This window comes from Pogona vitticeps, chromosome 1 (assembly GCF_051106095.1).
Source record: "Pogona vitticeps strain Pit_001003342236 chromosome 1, PviZW2.1, whole genome shotgun sequence".
NCBI lineage: Eukaryota > Metazoa > Chordata > Lepidosauria > Squamata > Agamidae > Pogona > Pogona vitticeps.
The window spans coordinates 128,122,587-128,135,605 of NC_135783.1; the positions used below are offsets into that span (position 1 = coordinate 128,122,587).

Below are 13,019 nucleotides of genomic sequence, written 5' to 3' on the forward strand. Positions count from 1 at the left end.
TCCAAGCACTAGATGTGAACGTCTTTTTGCTCATGTCTATCTAGTATTATTAGTTAATTTATTCCAAACATTTTGGTTCCTAATTTGTTTTCATATCATTAAAAAAATGAAAATCTCAGTCATTTCCAACAGATGCTGAACTATCAGTCACTCTTATATGGGACACGGTTGAATGTAGCAGAATATAAACATGCATCAAGGTTTCTGATTAGAGATATTCAGTCTATAAGCTGCTGTGAGAAGTGTTTCAAAAGCAACCAGAAAATGCATCAGGCACATTAAAGAGCCCATTCACTATTGAACACTGAATACTTGACAGAACATGTAAGTGTTATAGCCCAACCTATTTGTTCTATATCTATTTAGAAATAAAGTCTAATGAGGTCAATAGGACTTAAACTCAAATAAGTGTATATAAGACTGCAGCCTCAAACACCTTCCAATGAACAGGCTAAACAAAACATTAAATAAAAGTGCCAGTCAGGTGTACTATGAGGCAGGTACTCTGTCCCACATTTATTGTCCTAGAAGCGTATCTCCTGAGCCAGACACCAGACAAGGGAGCGCTAAGTAAGTGGCTGAATTCCCCAGAACAATAGTAATCATGTACTGGATTTGGAAAAAATGACATGGTTATATGCCCAGGGATGTGGTGGCGCTGCGGGCTAAACCGCAGAAGCCTGTGCTGCAGGGTCAGAAGACCAAGCAGGCGTAAGATTGAATCCACGTGATAGAGTGAGTGCCCATCGCTTGTCCCAGCTCCCGTCAACCTAGCGGTTCGAAAGCATGCAAATGCAAGTAGATCAACAGGGACCACCTCGGTGGGAAGGTAACAGCGTTCCGTGTCTAAGTCGCACTGGCCATGTGACCACGGAAGATCGTCTTCGGACAAAAACGCTGGCTCTGTGGCTTGGAAACGGGGATGAGCACCGCCCCCTAGAGTTGGACACGACTGGACAAAAATTGTCAAGGGAAACCTTTACCTTTACCTTTACCTATATGCCTTGTACTATTTTGAAGAAGAATTTTCTTAAATGGTTGACACAAGGATATTGTCCTTGTAACACCTTATAACAGCAGGAAATGAACTCTGTGGCAACAATCCTGCTGCTTTGTGTAGTAAGTCACACCAGAGTAGCCCTATTGAATCAATGGGGATTTAGCAAGTCACCTCTTCCATATGTTCAACTTATTTAAATGGACTTGCTCTAAATTACAGTACAAGATTTTATTTTTTTTTAGCAAAGTAAGCCGCAGGTACTCTAGGTCTGCTTGAATCAATGGAACTAACGGAGGGGTTGACTCACTAGATCCCCATTGATTCAGTGGGCCTACTCTAGCGTGGTTTACTACTCTAAACAACAAGGTTTTGGCTTGTGAGTCTGGGAACTGATTTCTCACACCCCACCCTTGCCCCTGCTGCAGGCTGATGGAACTCAGTGGCAGATACAAACACATATGACATTTTCATCAAACAAAAACATAATTATTCGTTTGAAATAGGTATGACAGACTCACAAGCCAAAACCTTGCTGTTTAGAGTAGTAAACCACGCTAGAGTAGGCCCACTGAATCAATGGGGATCTAGTGAGTCAACCCCTCCGTTAGTTCCATTGATTCAAGCAGACCCAAAAATGCGGGTCTGGGGGTTTAAAAAAAATGGGGTGAACTACATGTGACCCAAGAGCTCCACATTGCTTATCCTTGCCTTATAGAATACATTTACATCATAGGATATATCCTTAAGGGATATGCTATACGTATAGGAAATAAATTGAAAATGTAATTGGAGAGCAAGGATGCTTCTGTATTGCCAATCTCCCACAGAAAAAGGGGCTTTGGGCTATTGCTTAAAATTGCTATTCAAACATTTTGGAAGGCTGAGCTCCCTTTAGATCCTAGAAAATACTTTTTAATCTATTAGAAGGCATCAGAGTAAAAGCTACTATGAATGGCTACAAGACTAATTTATGGAAAATATTTGGGGGGAAAACAAGAGTTAGATGGTGCCCTGAGATCATTATTTGGTGTGATTATTTGAGACAAGGAAGAAAACATGTTATCAAATCTGAGGAAGAAGTCGGAGCCTTTTTGCAAAAACGATATTATAGCAGGTAACTCTTCTCCTTTTGTGGCATTTCCCATTTTGTTTTCTAGCCATGCAGGGTAAATTAGAATAATAGGTCACTGTTACTATCAGTAATTGTGTGTGTGTGTGTGTGTGTGTGTGTGTGTGTGTGTGTGTGTGTGTGTGTGTGTGTGTGTGTGTGTGTGTGTGTGTGTGTGTGTGTGTGTGTGTGTGTGTGTGTGTGTGTGTGTGTGTGTGTGTGTGTGTGTGTGTGTGTGTGTGTGTGTGTATTTTCTGGGGAAATTGTCATTCACATAAGCCCTCTCTTGCCTGTTGAAGAGAGGGTTTACACATACAAATCTGGAGTGTCTTCTGGAGCAAATTTTGATTTTGTGTGTGTGTAATGGAAATGTGCAATTGACTTCTGCTTCCTGCTGTAATGAGGAAAGTTGTTCTGGATGCCACCCCACCCCAAAATAACTGTTTTAAAGTGATAAACCATGGTTATAATATAAGATGTTTCTACAGACAGGTATGGCTATGCTATATCTCAATTATTCATTCAGAATATTCACAAAACATCATGTTCTAAATATATATATTTGGCCTGGGACAGATGCAGATGGTTTCTGTTTAGCTTTTGCTTCCAGCTGGAACAAGAACTGCACCGGGCGGGGGGGGGGGAAATCCAAGACATATTAAATACAAGAAAAGATACAGATCAGGTCTGTTTGAACTGAAATTCACAAAGCCCGCATTTCCCAAGCATCCTATCATCAATTATACAGCCTGTGGCTTGCTAGATGCACTGGACAACATCTCTGAGCTTCTATTTTGAAGCTGAGACTCCTGAAAAAGGTCTAAGCAGCTGACTTCTAAAGTCTGCAGCTGCTTCATTATCCTCAAAGATCTTTAATTGCCCAGAGGCATCACTTGCTCAGAGCAGGACTTCTCCTGGGAAGAGGCACCAGGTTAGCGCTCTCCTCCACTCCACAAGCAAGGTTATCTCTTTTGGAAATTCAAAGCTTCTCATTCTGCTCCGTGTCATGCCTGCTCCCTTTAATCAGCCATCCCGATCACTCACTGATCATTGTTCTCTGTATGAAGATGTAACTAAGGATTCCTTTGTGTGGCATGGTATTTAAATTGTGCCTTAGCTCCTGGGAAAATTCAGACTCCTTTAAGACATGCCAGTCAATGCATACTCTGACTGGTACAGAGTATGGGTCAGGTTTTTTTAAGAGGATGCTTGTATTTACAGGGTGAAATGAAGGCAGTGAAACAGCGCTATGCTGTTTTCAGGGAACACAGGCATATGCACAGGAGAGTGAGTTGGCAAGAGTTGTACATATGGCATGGATTCCCATATGCCCTTCTGGGGCAAAGGAATGACAGGTCTAAATAACCAACTCAAGACAGTGAGTGTCCAAACGCAGAAAAGAGGTTATGAGTTGGAGACGTCCACTGCTGGAGCTTATCCCAGAGTGTTTATTACACAAGGGAATGTAAGTGGAATAGGTCCCTCTTTCCCCTGCAGTCCCCATATATGCCATCTAATCTGATATGAAGAGCTAGAAGTCCTTCCACAGCATATTGTGGGGGACAGGAAGGAAAAAAAAGAAGTCCAGTTGAGTAAACAGACATCCACCAGCAAAGAGTAAAATGGAAGCTATTGTTCTAACTTCTTCCCCTGTTACCTGAGGTGAGGGGGTGTTTTTTTTTTACAGCAATAGGATATAATTACATTCTGCAATATAATTCTGTCCCTACGGAGGCAGACTTACTACTAGCTTGCGATCATTTTCCAAAGAACATTCACACTTGTTGAAAAACAGTCCTGACAATTGTTTTGCATTAGATGAGAAGTGGTTAACTAATGAAAAAAGGAGTCAGTTTCTGGGTTTTTCCCTTGTGTGGGGTCACTTTGTGAAGGGTAGTGAGCACAAGAAGGTATCCTGTAAATCATCTTGACTGCTGCCATTGGTGTTGTCAACGTTCAGGTTGCTCTCAGCTGTGTAAAAGCTTGACATCCTTTTTCCTGCTGGCAACGCAGGCATGATATTGTGCAGCAATATTGGGCCATTTCCTGGCTTTTTGAATCATGGGTACAGAAGTGCAATATGCCACATTCATAAACTGGAGGTCTTTTTGAAGCATTGATCCACAGTATACTGTGTTTTGCCTTTTTTAAATATCAGTATTGTTGTCTTAAATATAGAGTTTTGATGTGGCGGTTATAATTTTAACTTTTTATAAATCACCCAGTGACCCTGTTAAATATATATTACTCCCCTTCATGCTGGTATTTCATGGTCCCATTTTATATTGCACATTTTTAATACTGCATGCATCCTCAACCTAGTTGGCTTCAGATCAGCTAGATTACAAAGTCTCTCATCTCTGACCATGATGGATGGTGATGATGTAGGATGCACTTTAACATATTTGGAGGGTGCTAATAGATTTACAAAGGCTGCCATGGTGTCTTTCAAAATTATAGTATTTGCTTCTGACTTTGATGAGGTTAACCAGTTTTAAATAACACCACAATTGTAAATGCTAATTCACACAGTTTGACTTCTAGCTGTGACACAGCCTGAAGGTCAGCGAACATGATTTAGATTATAACAGTAGGAAAGACTGTGTAAACTCTGTGGAAGGGAAAAAACCTTAGCAAAACACACTTTAAAAAACCCACATCATTTGCATTTTCTATCCAAGATTCTTAAATGAACTAAGCATATAAAATACGACCTCCTGTAAATCCAGTCACTCAACTTTCAGATTTAGTCTAATGAATAAAATGTGAGAGGTACATACGGTATATTCAAATTAAATTCTATTTGGAGAGATAATGGACAACTCTAATTAAATATAAACATAAATCAAATGGTTTCCATGGAGATGGTACATGTGATCTCTCTACACATTACAATGCAGAAGTAGATCCTCACAGTAATAGTATAAAAGAACTAACAACAAGAGGAAGAAACTGTACGTCTCGCCTAAAATCCTGAAACAAAACTAAATTGGAACAAATCAGAAACAACTTTCAAGAAGTTAACAAAAAGGAAATTTAAGAAGTCAGATGTATGCAAGGAGCCAGTGTGATGTACCAGATAGAGGGGCACACCAAGATTCAGAAGACCTGAGTTCAAATCCATGCCTTGGCAGTGGAAACTTTATGGGGGTGGCAGAATTATTTCTTAAACATATTACATACCTTGAAAACCCTTTTCAAGTTCCCACAGATTAGATGTGATGTGAAGTCACCTCTCTCTCTCTCTCTCTCTCTCTCTCACACACACACACACACACACACACACACACACAGACAGAGAGAGAGAGATCCAATAAATAATTGAAATAATTATCCATAAAGCAAAATCTCCACCTCTAAAATGAGATTTTAAAAGGGACCTTCCTCCTAAAGGTTTTCTGTGTTCAAATGTAACCAAGACTGTAAAGTTATGTGCGTTTTTGGAAAAAATTACCAGGCTACTTAGCATGGCATTTCAAAGCAGAACTGTATGCCCCACATTGCCCGCCCATTCTGGAATAAAGTGGTGAGACGCAGCTGATGGGTTGAAACTAGGGCCACACTTTATTTGCATGAATTTCAACTTGTTAACCTTGAACTTCTCAGCAAAAGAAGCAGCCTGCTATAAGGCGGAATACTAGCTGGCAGCTGGAGGTCTCACTGGACCCCCTCTCCCGCCTTACATGGGCGAGTCCCTAGCCACAGAGTAGTGCTGTCCTAAAGTCAGTGCAACCTTGGCCGGCCAAGGATGGACCACTACCCCAGCCCAGCAAGCCTCTTGATCCTAAATGGCCTGTAGCCTAGGGAAATCCCCCCAGCACATCTGCCCCCCCCCCCAGGATTCACAGTGTTGGTAGGCTGAATGTGCTAGCACCTTCCTTGTGCTTCATGAGGACTCACTGATATTTATTCCTTCTACACCAGGCTTGTCCAACCTGCAGCCCGAGGGCTGCATGCAGCCCAGGTCAGCTCGTAATGCGGCCCAGTGCAATTTTTTATTTTTAAAGAAATTCCAAAGTTTCAAGTTACACTGCCGGCCGGGGCATGTCACAATAGTAGAGGGAGAGAGAGGGAGGGAGGGAAGGAGTGGGAGGGGAGGGGAGAGGGGGGCTGCGTGACTGCATTGCGCCATCCCCGTCAATAGGTGGACCCCCTCCCGGCCCCATAAAGCCACCTGAGTCGAAGCTGGCAGCCTCTGCTGTCTGAGATTGCAGCTGCCAGTGAGCGCGCTTGGAGCGGGGCTGCGGAGGATGGCTAGGGCAGCCCCCCCCCCCTGCGGCCCAAACCAAATTTATGTGCGGCCCAAACCAAATTTTCATCTTCTAATGTGGCCCAGGGAAGGTGAAAGGTTGGACATCTCTGTTCTACACTATCTGCCAGTGTGGAATAGGTGAAGCACACCCACTCACCATTAATTGGGCCAACCAGGAAATGGGTCAAAATTCCTATCCGCTGCCCCCCCCCAAAGGCAACAAGTTAGACTCACACTAGCCCAGAAAGTGGGTGGGTAGGGTAGGGTGCGAGCCTCGGGGGAAAAAAAGTTGATGCAGGAAGGAGTGCCTTTAAATAAGGTGCCCCTACCCCCGCACCTCCAGCGTCATGTGGGACACAAATACTGTATTATGTCTCCCGCCATCCTGGGAAAGGCAGGCAAAGGAGCCCTGCCTATCGAGGCTTCACTCTCGGGCAGAGCGAAAATATATCTGTAGCTTGCACATGGTGTTTCTAGGCCAGCCACTTTGCCATTCTCTCAGCTGTTCAGGAAATACCTTTCTATAGATCCCTAATGGAGCAGTGAATTATTTCCCACAAGGCCACGCGCTTTCTATCGGCTGTGTGTGTGTGTTGGGGGGGTAGAATTTCCTTACACATGATACCTCTGGAACCTCTGCCCAGTGCTGGCCCAGCCATTAGGAAGAGTGAGGCTGCTGCTTCAGGGAGTGGTTGCTGTAAACAAAAGCAATGTGTTACATGGAGTGTGTAGCAAGCTGTGCGTAGCATGTAGCATACTCTGCAGGTAATTTAGAAGCTGATCTGAATTACCCACAGGTATGTTGGGGATGTTTATTCCCTTGCCAGTGCTAAAATACGATTCAACTGCCAGCCTGTTCAATTTTTTTAAAAAAAGACCTGGTACGTTATTTTTCCGAAGATCAGCAATTTCTCCTTTGCCTCAAGGTAGTAAAAGATCTCTGGCCAATCCTACTACAACCTGTTCAACCAAGACCTGAACAGATTCTTTTTTGCTTTTACACAGTATGACTTCCAAGTCATCTTGGCACTTGCTGCAGCCAATCATCTCAACAGGGGTAGAGCAACGCTACAGCAAGAGTATTTCATTCCTTTAGCACCTGTCATGCGTGCCTTTTTTTTTTTTTTGGTTGTGCAGCTTCACTTTTTTGATTGTGTCAGGAGTCATTTTCCTTATTGATCAAACACAACAAAAAGTTGTCAATTTAGTGTTACGAGCTCTTCACTACCTTTCGTATTTTCCAGCCAGCGGTGACTCAAGGTTGGCTACATCTCCAGTGCCATTATTATCCAGAGTGCTTCTCTGATGTATATTAAAAATGTGCTTCCTTGCACTTATCTCCTGTGATTTACTATCTCTTCTTCTGTAACTGGGAGGAGGTGTATGGATGTGGAGACCAACTCTGGCGGCAAGGACAGAAGGCTGGGGTTGAGTGTCAGCTCCACTCCATAATAATCATGGGAGAAATCTATTCTTCTCCCAACTGACACATTTCAAATTCTTTCAAGTATCCTTTCACAGAGATGCTTCCGAATAAAGCAATTTTTCCTGCAGTTCTCTTGGACAGAAATCATATCAAACCTCACTATTTTGCACTTAATGATCATGGATTAGTATAAGGCAAGATCAAAAATATGCCCTCAGGCTCTTGCTTCAACCATCTAGATTGGTTGCTGTGTTTAAAAAAACAACAACAGGGAGAGTGGATATGCTTAAAGGAAAATCTATTGTTGTTTTCATGAAATAAGATTTGAATAAAAGGGTCCTGTAATGCTGGCCTTTTAATATATTGTGCTTTTTTTTTTTAACAGATCACTGCACTGCAGGAATCCCTCCTTTGATTCACATCTGCTCATTATACCAATTATTTCCACTGCTTATCCATAGTAACCCAAAAGGATTTTGTGCCTTTTTTCCTCTAGTAAAATTATGTCTTCTTGTATGATGGGAAACCTGATCAGCTCAAAAGTTTTCACAGATTTCTACTGCTTGAAAAGAGTTTAGAAGCTTTTTTTGTTTTTTTGTTTTTTGGCATTTTCTTCTTTGTCTGAGTAAAGTAAAATACTGTAGTGTTAAAGGGAAATAATGAAGGAAGAGTGGGCAGTCTATGTTTTGTGGAGAAAAACAAAGGCAGTCCTCTTGTGAGTCCAGAAAAAGTTAGGATTACATCTTCAGGGGTCTCCTTGGCCTGGGTCCCCTGTGCAGGTAGTCTAGATCCATATCTCATTGAACAATATCATGGTGAACAGAATTTCAAACTGAAGTGGCAGCGTGTGAGGACAGCAGGTGTAAAAGAATGGATTGCTTAAAGCTGCCATAAAATTGGCTAAAATTGGCTAAAATTACCCAGATTCTTGAACATGCCCATTTACAACAACACCCATTTAATCCATCAGATCAGCTTTTGTTTAGAAAACTGTCTACATAGCACTTCTGCAATTGGAGAGATATATGGCAAAACATGCAACCACTGTTTTAGACAGAGAGAAATGGGACTTTACATTTGATTAGCTAAAGAGTGGATGCCATCCAGTTTTACAGCTTTCACAGACACGCAAATCAAAGACCGTAGATAAATGTCTCAGTTGTGTCAATACATAGTCCTCACAGCTCACTGGAAACAGTATAGGGAAAGCAATCAATCCAATTGATTTCAATGCATAGAAAACAGTTAGCATTAGAAAACAATGCCAGGAAACCTGTTATGCAGGCGGAAGGCAAACAGTATAACATTCACTTGTTTCCAGCTTGTAATTAAGGAGTTCCCACTTGGGTTGTGGAGCACATATCAAGCCGGGGGGGCACATATGCCCTTGAGCAGTGGTCCCCAACCTTGGGACTCCAGATGTTCTTGTACTACAACTCCCAGAAGCCTTCACCACTACCTCTGCTGGCCAGGATTTCTGGGAGTTGAAGTCCAAGAACATCTGAAGGCCCAAGGTTGGGGACCACTGCCCTTGAGAATTGCAACAGTGACTCTTCAATTGCTGGCTAGAAGCAAGTGAATGTTACATCACTTGCCTTCCACCTGTGTAACAAAACTACAGGATTTAAACCAATAAATGCTGGGAAGGGTATAATGGTAGTCCATAAAAAGGTACTGTCGATAATTTCCCTGCATTTCTCCTTCTGCACTGATACGATATGTAGCACCTTTGACTTCTATACATGAAAAAATTCAATTTTCCCCCAATTTATATGCACCAGCAATGGACAGAGATTCTTTAGATGGCTCCCTTCTCTCCCTTTTATTAAAAAAATCTCTGCAATGTACATCTGGCTGAAGAGTGTTCACTGGCCCTAGGGCACAATGTTATCTATGTGACTGTGAGTAGTCCCAGCAGCCCGCTCCACGACACCAGAAAAAAAGCAAAGCAAAGCGTGCTGCTTATATACCACCCTATAGCCCTTAAGGCACTCTCTGGGCAGTTTACAAGTTAATTATGCAGGCTACACATTACACACACACACACACACACACACACACACACTTTATCAATCTCGGAAGGATAGAAGGCTGAGTCAACCTTGAGCGGGCTACCTGGGGTTTGAACCCTGGGTCGTGAGCAGAGTTTTGGCTGCAGTACAGCCGTTTAACCACTGCACCATAAGGCTCACAACAGTTTGGCCAAAACTCAAATATTTTATTTAACAAAACAACTGAAAATAGGCTTGCCCAACAGGGCCCTGCCAAAGTCTTCATCAACGTGACACCTGTTTCCCAGCTCCCACATATTTCCATCCCTATAGTTCTCAGGGTTGGCCTGGAAATGGAGGGAAGAGGCCTCTTTCCTCTACCCGCTCAAGCACCTTGTGCAGGTAGGTGACGCAGAGGGTGCTACAACAAGGGTGCTGCACAGAGACAAGGTGCACAGCTTGGAGATCCTGGATGGGTACACTCCGTCCCATAGATGTGGACGGCCACTGCCTCTGCTCTGTGTTTGGTGAGGTGGACCTGGTTCACCTCCAAGTGAATATGGGGCAGTGTATTAGGACATACCACCCTGACTGGTCTTTGGACTGTTCTGCATGGTACCCCATCAACTCCTGGGGCCTTGTCCTCATTGTTGTCACCATCAGGCTCAGTGCTGGCTCTCCACCTCACAGGCCTTGCGGCACTTTGCCTCATCCCAGCATACCCAGGCTGCCTCCTCAGGTGGGACGAGTAAGTCCACCCATTCACCACTCCAAGGGTTGTGCCTCCGGACTATTTCCCAGCCCTCCTTGGTGGTGGTAATCTTGCTCAGCACTACCTCCTCTGCCTCACACGCTTCCAAACCCAGGGCGTCTGCCCATAGGTCCTACTCTTCTGTCACTGACCTCTCCTTATGTAGCACTCTTACCAACACCACACCCAACTCCTCCAAGGGGCTCCCAGCATGGCACCACCTGTGTTCACCAGTCAATTTGGAGAACTCCATGTTGTTAGTCTCCTTCATGGATTGCTGCCTTGTCGTGGCGAAGGGGCTTGAGTAACTCAGAAGCTATGGGCTATGCCGTGCAGGGACACCCAAGACGGACAGGTCATGGTGGAGAGTTCTGAATAAACACAATCCACCTGGAGCAGGAACTGGCAAGCCACTCCAGTATCTTTGCCAAGAAAACCCAATGACAAGAAACAAAAGACTAAAAGATATGACGCTGGAAGATGGGACACTCAGGTCGGAAGGCATCCAACATGTTACTGAGGAAGAGCAGAGGACAAATACAAGTAGCTCCAGAGCTAATGAAGTGGTTGGGCCAAAGTTGAAAGGACGCTCAGCTGTGGACATGTCTGGAAGTGAAAGGAAAGTCCGATGCTGCAAATATTGCATAGGAACCTGGAATGTAACATCTATGAACCCTGAGAAGCTGGATGTGGTCAAACAGGAGATGGCAAGAATAAACATTGACATCCTGGGCGTCAGTGAAATAAAATGGACAGGAATGGGCATATTCAATTCAGATGATTATCATATCTACTACTGTGGGCAAGAATCCTGTAGAAGGAATGGAGTAGCCCTCATAGTCAACAAAAGAGTGGGAAAAGCTGTAATGGGATATAATCTCAAAAATGATAGAATGATTTCAATACGAATCCAAGGCAGACCTTTCAACATCACAATAATCCAAGTTTATGCACCAACCACCAAAGCCTGAGGAGACTGAAATAGACCAATTCTATGAAGACCTACAACACCTTCTAGAACTGACACCAAAGAAAGATGTTCTTCTCATTCTAGGGGACTGGAATGCTAAAGTAGGGAGCCAAGAGATAAAAGGAACAACAGGGAAGTTTGGCCTTGGAGTTCAAAATGAAGTAGGGCAAAGGCTAATAGACTTTTGTCAAGAGAACAAGCTGGTCATCACAAATACTCTTTTCCAACAACACAAGAGGTGACTCTATACATGGAAATCACCAGATGGGCAATGCCATAATCAGATTGATTATATTCTCTGCAGCCAAAGATGGAGAAGCTCTATACAGTCAGCAAAAACAAGACCTGGAGCTGATGGTGGCTCTGATCATCAGCTTCTCATAGCAAAATTTATGCTTAAACTGAAGAGAGTAGGAAAAACCACTGGGCTACTCAGGTATAATCTAAACCAAATCCCTTATGAATACCCAGTGGAAGTGAAGAACAGATTTAAGGAACTCGATTTGGTGGATAGGGTGCCTGAAGAACTTTGGATAGAGGCTCGTAACATTGTACAGGAGGCAGCAACAAAAACCATCTCAAAGAAAAGGAAATGCAAGAAAGCAAGGAGGCTGTTCAACGAGGCCTTACAAATAACAGAGAAGAGAAGGGAAAGAAAATGCAAGGGAGATAGGGAAAGCTACAGAAAACTGAATGCAGACTTCCAGAGAATAACAAGGAGAGACAAGAGGGCCTTCTTAAATGAACAATGCAAAGAAATAGAGGAAAATAATAGAAAAGGAAAAACCAGAGATCTGTTCAAGAAAATTGGAGATATTAAAGGAACATTTTGTGCAAAGATGAATATGATAAACGACAAAAATGGTAGGGACCTCACAGAAGCAGAAGACATCAAGAAGAAGTGTCAAGAATACATAGAGGAATTATACTAGAAAGATTTGGATATCCCGGACAACCCAGATAGTGTGGCTGCTGACCTTGAGCCAGACATCCTGGAGAGTGAAGTCAAGTGGGCATTGGAGGTGATGGCATTCCAGTGGAATTATTTAAAATCTTAAAAGATGATGCTGTTAAAGTGCTACATTCAATATGCAAGCAAGTTTGGAAAACTCAACAGTGGCCAGAGGACTGGAAAAGATCCCAATCCCAAGGAATGCTCCAACTACAGTACAATTGCACTCATTTCACACGCTAGCAAGGTTATGCTCAAAATCCTCCAAGGTAGGCTTCAGCAGTATGTGGACTGAGAACTCCCAGAAGTACAAGTTGGATTTCGAAGGGGCAGAGGAACTAGAGACCAAGTTGCTAACATCCACTGAATTATGGAGAAAGTCATAGAGTTCCAGAAAAACATCTACAGTACTTCTGCTTCATTGACTATGCAAAAGCCTTTGACTGGTTCCATCACCTCCTGGCAAATAGAAGGGGAAGATATGGAGGTAGTGACAGATGTTACTTTCCTGGTCTCCATGATCACTACAGATGGTGACAGCAACCATGAAATTAAAAGACGCCTGCTTC

General features: G+C 43.2%; 1 protein-coding gene across 8 annotated transcripts in view; it reads right to left on the reverse strand.

Moving 5' to 3' along the window:
* DLGAP2 (DLG associated protein 2) overlaps window positions 1-13,019 on the reverse strand; it is a 522,791-nt gene that overhangs the window by 140,510 nt on the left and 369,262 nt on the right. The window lies entirely within an intron of this gene.